The sequence below is a fragment of the Pogoniulus pusillus genome, chromosome 4, assembly GCF_015220805.1.
Source record: "Pogoniulus pusillus isolate bPogPus1 chromosome 4, bPogPus1.pri, whole genome shotgun sequence".
Taxonomy (NCBI): domain Eukaryota; kingdom Metazoa; phylum Chordata; class Aves; order Piciformes; family Lybiidae; genus Pogoniulus; species Pogoniulus pusillus.
The window spans coordinates 25,740,066-25,751,073 of record NC_087267.1 but is presented as its reverse complement, the minus strand read 5'-3'; the positions used below and the strand labels follow the sequence as shown (position 1 = coordinate 25,751,073).

General features: G+C 43.9%; 1 protein-coding gene across 3 annotated transcripts in view; it reads left to right on the top strand.

Moving 5' to 3' along the window:
- Nucleotides 1-11,008, top strand: part of TRABD (TraB domain containing) — a 38,291-nt gene continuing 27,283 nt past the window's right edge. Inside the window, exons 1-2 of one of the 3 annotated variants that reach the window (XM_064142420.1) lie at nt 36-68; nt 258-367. The gene's annotated coding sequence lies outside the window, so the exon portion shown is untranslated. Of the gene's footprint in view, nt 368-11,008 lie in introns of all 3 variants that reach the window. The other 2 variants (XM_064142421.1, XR_010302108.1) reach the window with 2 other exon arrangements.

Below are 11,008 nucleotides of genomic sequence, written 5' to 3'. Positions count from 1 at the left end.
ACCCATCTCCCGGCCCAGCGCAGCCACCTGCGGAAAGCAGCCGAGCCGGGCAAAGAAGCACGCAGAGCGTGAGCAGCTGCCGGACCCCGCGGCCCATGCGCTCTGCCCTGCGCCCTGGGAGCTGTAGTCCGCTGCCGCCCGCTGCCCTTCACCACCACGAGGCCTGGTGCAATGAGGGACTACAGGGCCCAGACTGCCCAGCGGCGCGGGGCCCGCCCTCCATTATGAATGACTAATACAGCATGTTGTCCGGCTAGCGTACCCCTGGCGCTGGAGCTTCGCGGCGCCGCCGACGCCTCTCTTTGCAGCGCCACAGAGAGCGACGGGACCCGCCGACCAGCACGGGAAGTGAGCGAGGCAAAGCGAGGTAGGGGGCAACCGTGGTGCCCAATTCCTGGCTGGTTGTAGACTGGTGCCATGTTGGGGTCGAGCCCCAGTGCGGACGGGCGTGTTGCGAGGGGCACAGCGGTGGGGGGGTGTTTGTCGTGTTTCTCCCGTGCCCGGTGCCCCACGGGAGGGTAATCGGCTGTGAGCGGTGCGGCCGCCTCCTCTCGCTGTCTTGGCCCTCACAATACACACGACCCTGCCCTTACAGGTGGCCTGCCCCGCAGTACTGCTGGTCAGCAGGTGGGAAGGCGGCTGGGGCGCGGGGCGAGGCGGCTCGCTCCCGCCGCTGGAAGCGCTTCCCGGGCCTTGCGCCTGAGCCGCTCGGGCCGAGTGCGCCTCGGCGTCCGGGAGCAAGGGCGGTTGGGGCCGGTTTGGCGCTGCCCCGCTGATGACTCTGCGGGCGACGGCTGCTGGGGGGTCTTCTCCGGGCAGGAGCGGGCGCCCTCCAGGCGGTCGTTCTCCGCCTCGGAGCGGGGAAACTGAACCGTAAATCCCCGCTCCGGAGGGGAAGAGGAGGCCGCTGCTGGTCCCCTTCCTGCCGGAACCCTGCACGGAAGCCCGACTGGCTCGACAGCTAACTTGGGTACGAGTCTTGACGAAATGCGAACGCGTCCTTTTGGGGCCGTTTTTAGTGCCGGACCCGTATGTCCGTGGTACCAGGAGCTGCCACACCTCTCAGTCACTTCGCAGTGGCTGTTTCCTGGCGTGACGGTTCATGGAGGAGGCAGCGTGGTGTAGGCAGAGTACTCGGCACTATTTTACGTTTTCTAAGTGTTCCGTGGTATGAGCATGGGATTTGTTTGTGGGTTTGATTGCGACGGTGAGCTGGAGAAAAGACTTGCAAGTTGGTGTGGTGTTTTTTGTTTGGTTGTTTTTTTGCGGGGACTCGAAAGAGTTTGTGATTTTTGCACACTTTCTGCGTTGTGTATCACATGCAATAAACTTCGAAATTAGGATTTTTAGTTCTTCTTTGAAAATAGTTCTAAACAGCTTAGATATCAAAAGTCACTCCTGTCCCAGGTGTGGCCTGAGCCTTCCTCTTGAGGAAAATAAAGAATCATAGAATCAGCCAGGTTGGAAGAGACCTCCAAGATCATCCAGTCCAACCTATATGTACTGAAGATCTTGTACACTGGAATCTGTACAAAGAAGGTGTTTATTTGGCTAGCTTTCAGGAAGAAGGAGAATGGTTTTTGTTTGGTAAAATCTTTGCCCGAAGTTGCCAGCTGTTGCTGCTGGGTTGAAAAATACAGAGAATGACTTTTAAAAGTGATGGTAGTAGCAGTATCAAGAAATATCAAAGGTGCTGCCTTCATTCTGTAGAGATATGTGTCAGTGCCCCTACTGTTTGCCTCATTAGTTAACGTATCCCTTCTTGGAAAGCTAACAGAAAAGTTAAAAGGATTTTTTTAAACTCAAAAACGTTTCAGGGGCTTCCCTGCAGTATTATAGCAGAAGGTAGACCCTAGGCAGTAGGGAAATAATACTCATACATTTAATTATCTCAAGATAAATGAGTTCATTAATTGAAAATGCTGGGTTGTGATTGCAGCACTGGTTTGTGCCCTGCTGTTTGTGGCTTTTGGTAGACTTTAAAGTTTCAGTAATTAGAGTCGCTAATTGGAAATGTATCAGCATTACAATGTCTGAAACTCTTGTGTCTTATCTGTAGACTCAGGTATGGTTTGATTCAGTGCTAGGGGAGTTACATGCATTTTTTTCAGTACCTGTTTTCTTCCATATGGTAAGTATGATGAAACATTGCCGCTGCTGCCATGACCACAGCTGTGAGTAAAGCAGAGTGGTATTGGCATATTTGTAGGAGAGTCGTCAAATTGCCCTTTTTTTTTTTTTTTAATTAGCACTTTTCAGAAGGCATCTTCTTTCTCCTTATTTGCTGCTTGGGAGAAGTGAGGAAAGAGATTTGTGGCCATCTTAGAAAATGAAAAAATGAGAATGGGCCATATGGGCCATATATAAGTGTGCTCCAGATTTAATGGGAATGTGTGTGCTCTGCCACTGTCAGTACGATTCTGCTACTCTCCTTGCCCTGCCAGAAGGTCCATGCCAGTTAGCAGCACTGGTTGTCTGTCATAGATTATTTAATACTAGATATTGCCAATAAATTCTGTTGGTAATGGTTGTTACTAGGTAGACATTTGCAAATAAGTTTCCAATGTGAATAATTTCTCAGATCAGACCCTCAGTTAATGAAGGTTTTTGTAAATGACCACTCGAATTTGAGATGCTATGAGCATGTTAGTTAATACTGTGGTTCTGCATTTAGACTTAAACTCTGTAAGTGTGGGGTTTTTTCCTGCCTGCAAAATTAGTTGGTGGCATATAAGTTTAGTACAGATCTGTATGAAAACATGCATGCATTTTGGTGACAAACACTCTTCCTTTCCACTTTTTTTTTTTTTGGAAGAAAAAGTTAAAAGGGCCGTTTTTCACTCCTGCATTCTTTGCCACTTGCGTTCTCCACAGGCAAGGATCTAAGTGTTCTGATGATGCCACAGTTCAGGCTGCAGGAGAGACTACACTGGAGCTCCAAAAGTTCATGTTTCACAGTGGTTAACCCTTGAAGGCTGTCTGCAACATAACCTTGTCTGTACAGACAGTGCGGTGTCGTGCATGTGTGTCATGAGAGGTCTGTGTCACTGGTCAGGAAGTGTGTGCACACTTGTGAGAGGGAGCAAGAGCCAGCACCACAGCTGAACAGCAACATGAACACTGTTGAAGTTGACGAAAGATCTCCAGTTACCTGCACAATACATCTGCAGATCTCATCTTGCCTTGGTAGGATATCTGTCCTGCATGTTGCACAACTCGGAGCTATCCTTCAGAAGGACAATAAAGGCAGCTAATTGCAGGCTGACCAATAAAGAAGGCTGTGAGGTGTGAGGAAACAATTTAGTGACTTGAAAGGTTGGAGCAAAGAGGTGGGCAGCCTCTTCTCCCTGGTGACAAGGGACAGGTCTAGAGGAAATTAATACAAGCTGAACCAGAGGAGGTTTAGGCTAGGTATTAGGAAGTATTTCTTCTCTGAAAGGGCTGTCAATGCTGTACTCAACACTGGTCAGGCCACACCTTGAGTACTGTGTCTGGTTCTGGGCTTCTCAATTCAAGAAAGATATTGACATACTGGAATGTGTCCAGAGAAGGGCAATGAAGCTGGTGAGAGGCCTGGAACACAAGCCCTATGAGGAAAGGCTGAGGGAGCTGGGATTGTTTAGCCTGGAAAAGAGGAGGCTCAGGGGTGACCTCATTGCTGTCTACAACTACCTGAAGGGAGGCTGTAATCCAGGTGGGGGTTGATCTCTTCTGTCAGGCAACCAGCAACAGAACAAGGGGACACAGTCTCAAGTTGTGCCGGGGAGGTATAGGCTGGATGTTAGGAGGAAGCTCTTGCCAGAGGGAGTGATTTGCCAATGGAATGGGCTGCCCAGGGAGGGGGTGGTGTTGTCGTCCGTGGAGGTGTTGAGAAAAAGACCAGATGGGGCACTTAATGCCATGGTCTAGTTGATTGGCATTTAAGCAATGGTGTGTGGACCTGGTGGTTTAGTTGGTGACCTTGCAGTGCTGGGTTGCATGTTGACTGGATGATCTTGAAGGTTTCTTCCGACAAAGATACTCTGATTCTCATTTTTGTGAAGGGCAGTGGATGAACATGGAAATGGGTATTCTTCAGGGGGCCTTGTCCAGCATTAATAGCGTAACACATTGCATGAGTGATGCAGCAGTTGAATAAACTTGCAAGCGTAGTGACCTCCCAGGTTAGTGTGACTGGGTTTTTAGTACTGAATGGTTAGTGCCAACATGTGGGGCTCATGTCTGCAGGCTGGAATTAGCTTGTTTTCCTGGGGCTTTGTCTCTCTTACATGTGTCTTGAAACCTGACCCTCTTTCTTCAGTTCCCTGCCACAGTAGAGCTGTTTGTCTTTGCTTGTTGCCAGCACCTGGGGCCGTGTCATGTAACAATGTCTTCGGCTTTTGTGATTTTGAAAAAGAGATTAGTTTGTTCCCGCCTACTGTTTTGAGACTGGAATGGCAGGCAGAGCACTGAGAAAGAATGTGTTTGGCAATCAGACAAAATTGTATTCTTCGAAATCCTAATTTTAGCCTCATAAAAATTGCATTTAAAATAGTTTGTAACAAAATGAGTAAATATGACTGTCTGACAGTACTCTTGAGGCCCAGCTTCTCTAATACCACACAAATGTATGTGTGGTATTAGAGAAGACTTCTGCAGCAATTTTGTAAATCACAGTCACATGCCTTCTAAACCACTGGTTAGCTGTCCGCAGGACAATTTCCCTACTCGTCTCCTTTGCTGAGTGTTTGTAGGTAATGAACAGAGGGTGAAGTTTTGCTTCTTGTAGAACTCCACAGAAACTGTCCATGCAGCTGTGCTCTTTTCCTGCTGCTTTGCTGGGGACTGTTTTGCAGAGGGCTTCTCAGAATCAGAAATATCACTTGGTTCATAGCTTTGAGTAGTCTAGAGGGAGGAGATGCGCTAAGTGGATATCTTCACCCAATTTGCTGCTCTCAGAAGAGTCTTAATGAAATTATTTTGGTTTGAAGTCTTCCCTGAATTCACACAATTCATATTGGAATAAATGGGTAATATTGGAATTGGTAAAATGGGTAAAATTGGAATAAATTGGGCAGATATGTAGACTCTGAGACAGTGTGAAATTCTGAAAGGCTGGACACACTTGGGCTATGTCCCTTTGATCTTTCTGTCCCATGTTTCTGAATTCAGCAGTCTCTATAGCCTCTTAAAACAGCAAGAATTTGGCCTGTCATTTATTCTCAGTTCTGTTTTGCATTAGCATCAGGATTCATCTCATGATTTGTTAATCTAGTAGTCAGTGGTATAGGAATAATTTCTAAAATCCCAAAATATATATGAGTGTGCCTTCTTGTTTTTCCATGATCAACATGTTTTCAGTGCATCAATATCCCAGGGTAAACATTCTCATGTTTCAACACCTCCTTTCAAACAAAATTGTTTTAGTTGTCTGTGACTTTCAGCTTCCAAAGTATGAAAATGCATATTTGCTCCGGTGTGCAGGTACCTCAGTTCAGGCAACATATATCAGCACAATGTTGCAGGGACATCCCATTGATGCTCAGAGAGTAAAAATCTGTGTTTTGAAACTTACGAACTTCTGAGTCCTGAGAAACCAGAGCCATGATCTGCAGCCTTCTGTGATGACAGAACCAATTGCTCAGTTAAGTTTCAAAGATGTAGGCTGTGTCAAAGAGGTAGAGTAGGTCACCTTGGTGATGTTTTTGAAATACATTCTAGTTTCTGAAATTGTGGCAGTTGCATTAAATGGCAGTCAAACTTCAGCTGATGTGTCCTTCAGAGTATCAGCAGTCCATCAACACAGCATAGACACCATTTAGAGCTCATGATGGTTTGTACGTGAACATTCATAGTATTTCTTTATACAAGCATCATCACCCTCATAAATCCCAAATACTCTCTTTCTGTTGGAAGGGACAGTGCTGAGGCATAAATTTGGTATCTATTGATTTGATTTTGCATTCTTAGTAGATTAAATGTTAGGCATAGAAGGTATATTAAGTATTCCAGAGAGCAAGTAATGAGTGCAGTGGTTTGTCAGTTGTGTGTATCTTCTGAAGTATTAATATACACCTTCTGTTCACATAAAATACTTCTGTTAATGGATAGCAATATTCAAATGAGATGTGCTTATGCAGAATGTAATATTAATCTCAAGTGCATGGGTCGTACCAGCTAGATCAGATATCTGTTGCTAGTTAAATTGCAGGTTTGGAGGATAAAAGGAGCATGGCACAGTTAGCACATGTAGATATTGATACATTTTTGTTACTGCATCGTACTGAGTGGATTGAGACTGTGTTTTCGTCAGGATTACTGGTATTCAAGGACTGGGTCAGGAGACTGTTCACAAAATAGTCATTTGTTTGTGTCCATGGCTTCCATCGCAGGTCAGTTCAGACTTGGTTACAGCATGACTGGTGTGAGATGTGCTGTATTTTCATTGGAGAACACCAACTGTGTTTTTTGACAGCTTGCTATTAAATCATTCTTTAGCCAATCTCTCATCTTTCCCACAGTGACTGTAGAGGACCAAGGATGAGTGATGCTGGCATTTTACTATGAGGAAGTGCAGTCCCAGGGGATGTGGGAGAAATCTTCCAAAGGGCCAATGATTAAAACTGAAGAATCCACACTGCATAACCAAAATGCTTTGAAAGCTCCAGTAGCATCCTAACTACTTGCTTAGATACCAGAGGTCAGGTTTGTAGGTGTATTTAAGTACTCAAGCACCTTAGTTTCTTTCTGGTAATACAGGGAAGATATGTATAATCTCATCTCAGAGGCTGAAGGATTAGTACTTCGAAGTAATGAGAAATGTGGATACATTCTGCAGTGCTAGTGAATATTACAATTATTGAAAACAGTAGTACATGTATTTAGATTGGGCAGGGGCAGAAATCAAATGTATAAATTGTTAACTTTCACTTTCAATAAAAGGAGAAACAAGTTGTAGTTTTACGGCTCCTAGTTTCTTGCTAGTTATTCCAGTGTGCATGCAGCACACAGAAATCACAGAGCTGTAAGACTACAGAGGACTTCATTTGCCTCTTGCAGTGTTAACATCTTGAGGAAAGCAAATGCTTCTTCTGAATGTTTGTATAGTTCAGAAGGAAGAAAGTATTTGATAAAAAACTTGTTTTCAAATAATATCTGACCAGGTTGTTTTATGCGTAGGAGCATGAGAGGTTTTTTAAAAGCTTTTTTATTGATTCAGTTGAATCAGTCTGAAGGAAGCAAATTTAGACACAAGACAAAGGAAGAAATTCAGCTCTGCAGAAGGAGGATACCTTAATGAACTTCCTATCCTCTGTGTCATGCCTCAGTTTTCTCACTGAACTTGGAATCAAATGAGGAAAGGTCATTTGTTCTTAAGCAGTGCCTCACGTTTTAGCGTTTCTATCTTGTCTTGATAGAACCCCTGACTTGTGAGTGTACTTTGTCTTATTGTGACTGCAAGCTGAGAGACTTTGAGATGCAGAAGTATGCAGCTAGAACTGGAACATGTTGGTCATCTAAGACTACCAAGTATGAAAATTGTGACAGTAATTCATGAGGAGATTTCATGGGAAGAGGAAGCTCTGCTGAAGCTGTTATATTTTAGGGAAGTTGGAGGACTGATGTGAAATAGCATGACAGGGAGGTCTTTCTGACTCTGCTTTTGTTAGCCACGGTGCAAGGTAAGCATTACTAGAAGATGTTGCACTTAGCTGTGTGTACCTTTCTGAACTATTTGTGTTGGGAGGATGAGAATAATTTCCAAAATGCAGGAGAAAAATACAGCCTCTTTTCCACAGTGCTGTTGCCAGAGTGAATGGCTGTTCTGCATGCGCTGTGTTGGGACAAGGCCTTGAAGAGAAATAGATGTGTGTGTATATAAAAATAAAACCTGTTTTTAGTTGCCCTGTGAATAGTAGACCTCCTAGGATTAGTAAAAATGAAACAAGCACAGGAATTCCACTCATTGGGGGAAAAAAGGCTGTTGAATTGAGGATTGAATCAGGGACTTGGTCATCAAAGAATACTCTCTAGAAAATTCCAGAAGCAAATCCCAGTATTGCTGGGAGATAAGGAGCATGATCGGACTCCTTCCTGTTTGTTCTTTCTCCAGGAATTTTATTGGTGGTAATCTCAATAGGAGGAGTGAATCCCAGATTAAAGTCTCCTGTCACATAAGAGAACAAATGTTTTCTAATCTCTGATCTATGTGAGAACCTAGAAGCCACATATCCTGTTTTTTTTCTGAAAGAAATGTACTGTCATATCTGAGATTTTCCGTATATGATTTATTTCATGAGGGACTCTTCCAGGCCTTTGAGCAGCTAGAGGAGAGATATTTCATTGCTTTCACACGTTTGCACCAAATCCCATGGCGAGCAGAAGAACCTGAGATTATGAGATGTTGTGGTATACATATTATGGAATGCAATAAATATCTCTGAAGCAGTTTCTTTTGCCTGTGGCTTTATAACTTGGGGTGAGATCTCTTTCTGTTCTCTGACAGGTTCTACCAGCCTCCTTTTTCACACGCATACACCCCACTCCCAGTAATCTTGCTTTCCTGGAGGAGCAGTGCTGTGCATTGCACCCTTGAATGGCAGTGAAGCTTTTTATCTCCCTGCCAAGTTTGTTTAAAATTCATCTATGGGTTTGCAAGCACAGATGAATAAGCTGTGCCTTGTTACCTAGATTCATTTCTTTTGGAAGTCAAACTTTACTTGAAGTCAAAGGGAAAAAAGTAAACAAATAACAGAACCCCACAAAGCTGAAAAAATCAAGCTCTAAAAAATTTGGAAATGCTTGGATTTAAGTTGCCCATATGCTTGCTAGGGTTTGATCTGAATCAGCACCTTTTCATGCCGTTGTTGGATGCAGTGGGAGGAAGTAGATACAGATGTACATAACCTTTCAGTTCCTTATCTGTGTAACGGCAAGGAACTATGCTGTGGTGGAGCTGGGAACCACACTGAGCACTTTTGCATTCTCCAAAAGGGGTACAGATCTTGTGAAAACCAATGCTATTTAGCATGAGTAAAGTTCAAAGAAGATAGCTCCTTTTTTCCAATATCAGATACATTGTTTACCTAGTGGTGAGAGTGGGATGAGTTTTTCTAAAATGTTGCTCAATAGATGAAAAAAAAAATGGCTTGGTGCCTCTGTATAGAAAAAAAACTACGTTCTCCAATTGAAACTTGCAGTTTGTTATTGTTAGGAGTACTCCCATCAGTAGGAGACACGTTTTCTAGCCCTGATGAGCCTCAGCCAGTCTAAGAACTTCAGTTTGTATTTAGGGCCAGCTGATTCACTGTCAGAAAAACACTGATATTTTGCACACTAACCAATTGATGATCAAGCCCAGAGATGTACATCAGAGTGGTGGTATGCTCTTAACTGAGGTAGATTGAACAAATGGGGTTTTTTTTCAGTGTGCAGTGTTGGTTTCAGCATCTCCGTTCCATACTGTCTCTTCAGTTTTGCTGCTGCATCTCTTTGGCCATCTGAGCTTAAAATGCCATGGTAGGGTGTGGGGAAAAGCATTATTTTTTAACCTTCAGACTGGTTTGCTACACAAATCTACAAGTAGTTAAACCAGTTTAACAGAGAAAAGACAGGATAAAAACAGGGGCTGGATTCATCAGTTAGTATGTACCACCACCGGACTACTCCAGTCAGGCTATTCCGTGTGAGAGTGTCAAGAGGTTGATGTGTCCCTCTTCGAGTCATGGTTCTCAGGACAGGGTTTTCCTTCTGCTGTGCTTATTTAGAGCAGTCAATACTGCATCTAAGTTATGGAAACACATGGAAAAGAGCAGTTCAGCTTCACTTGCCATTTCAGTTTACTCTGAAACCCAGGTTTCCTTCAGGTGATCCTTTGGAAAGGGGAAGACATGGCCGTGGTTTGATATTATGCATTGTAGCAGAAACAATGGAGTACTCCTGTTTCTTGTGCAGACTTCTTACATCTTTTTTGAGTAGTTTGTTACTGAACCTCTTGAACTTTTTGTAGTGTGTAGTTTCTGTTTTAACAACTTTTTCCTTGCAGCTCAATAGCAATGTCTGTAGATGTTGCCTGATCAGGACATGGGGCTTTATTTGGTTTCACAAGGCTTTTTTATCAGAGAACATGCAGAAGCCAGACTCTTGGACACTTGTGGGTTTTTGGGTTTGATTTTTTTTTTTTTTGGTCCAGCCACTCTAGCTGTCATCTCTGTTTTTTTGGCCAACCACTGGCACTAGACAGTGTGAAGGTATCAATTGCTAAAGTCCCTCCAAAGGCTTGTGTCTGAGTTGCATTGCACATGTGATGCTGACCAGGCAAACACTCATTTTGTTAGAAACATATTTAAAGCAAAGCTGGAAACCAGAACGACTTGCTTGAAAGCAAAGGCCAGAAACCAGGAAGCAAAGTGCTCCTCAGATTCAAGGTGACTGCTGCATTTGGCCAGAGGAGACTTCTGCCAGCACATTTGTGTGTGGGAATATGCTGTCACCCAGGTGCCAGCCAGGTTTCCTTTAGGCTCACTTGAGTATAGTGTAGAAGCCTAATTTGTCCCTCTGCTCCTCAGAGCAGGACTGCAAACATGTTGTATGAATAAGTTGGTCAAGATTGCATTCCAGTCTAGGAAAGTAAAATATAGCTCGCATGCCAGAGAGGTAACCCAAAGTGCCATAATAAAGAAATTAATGAATTTTAGTGGGATTACAGAGAGAGTAATCACACTTAGCACCGATCATGCATTCAGTGTCTTGTGCAATCCTATTAGAGTGCCGTCACAGTCAAACCATAGCACTCTGCCAGCTTCAGGGCAGACTCGAACTACATGAACAGAAGAAATCCTAAAACTTAAGGCATGGCACTCATTAACTAAGGCTTTGAAAGCCTGATTCCTTGGGTTTTGCACACAGATAAGATCTTACTTGATGTTCTGACCCTTATGTATTTCTAAATGTATCAAATGTCATGGTGCAGGTCAGATAACAATGTGTTTGGCTCTTTAGTTGAACGTTGAGACCATGACTGTTCTCT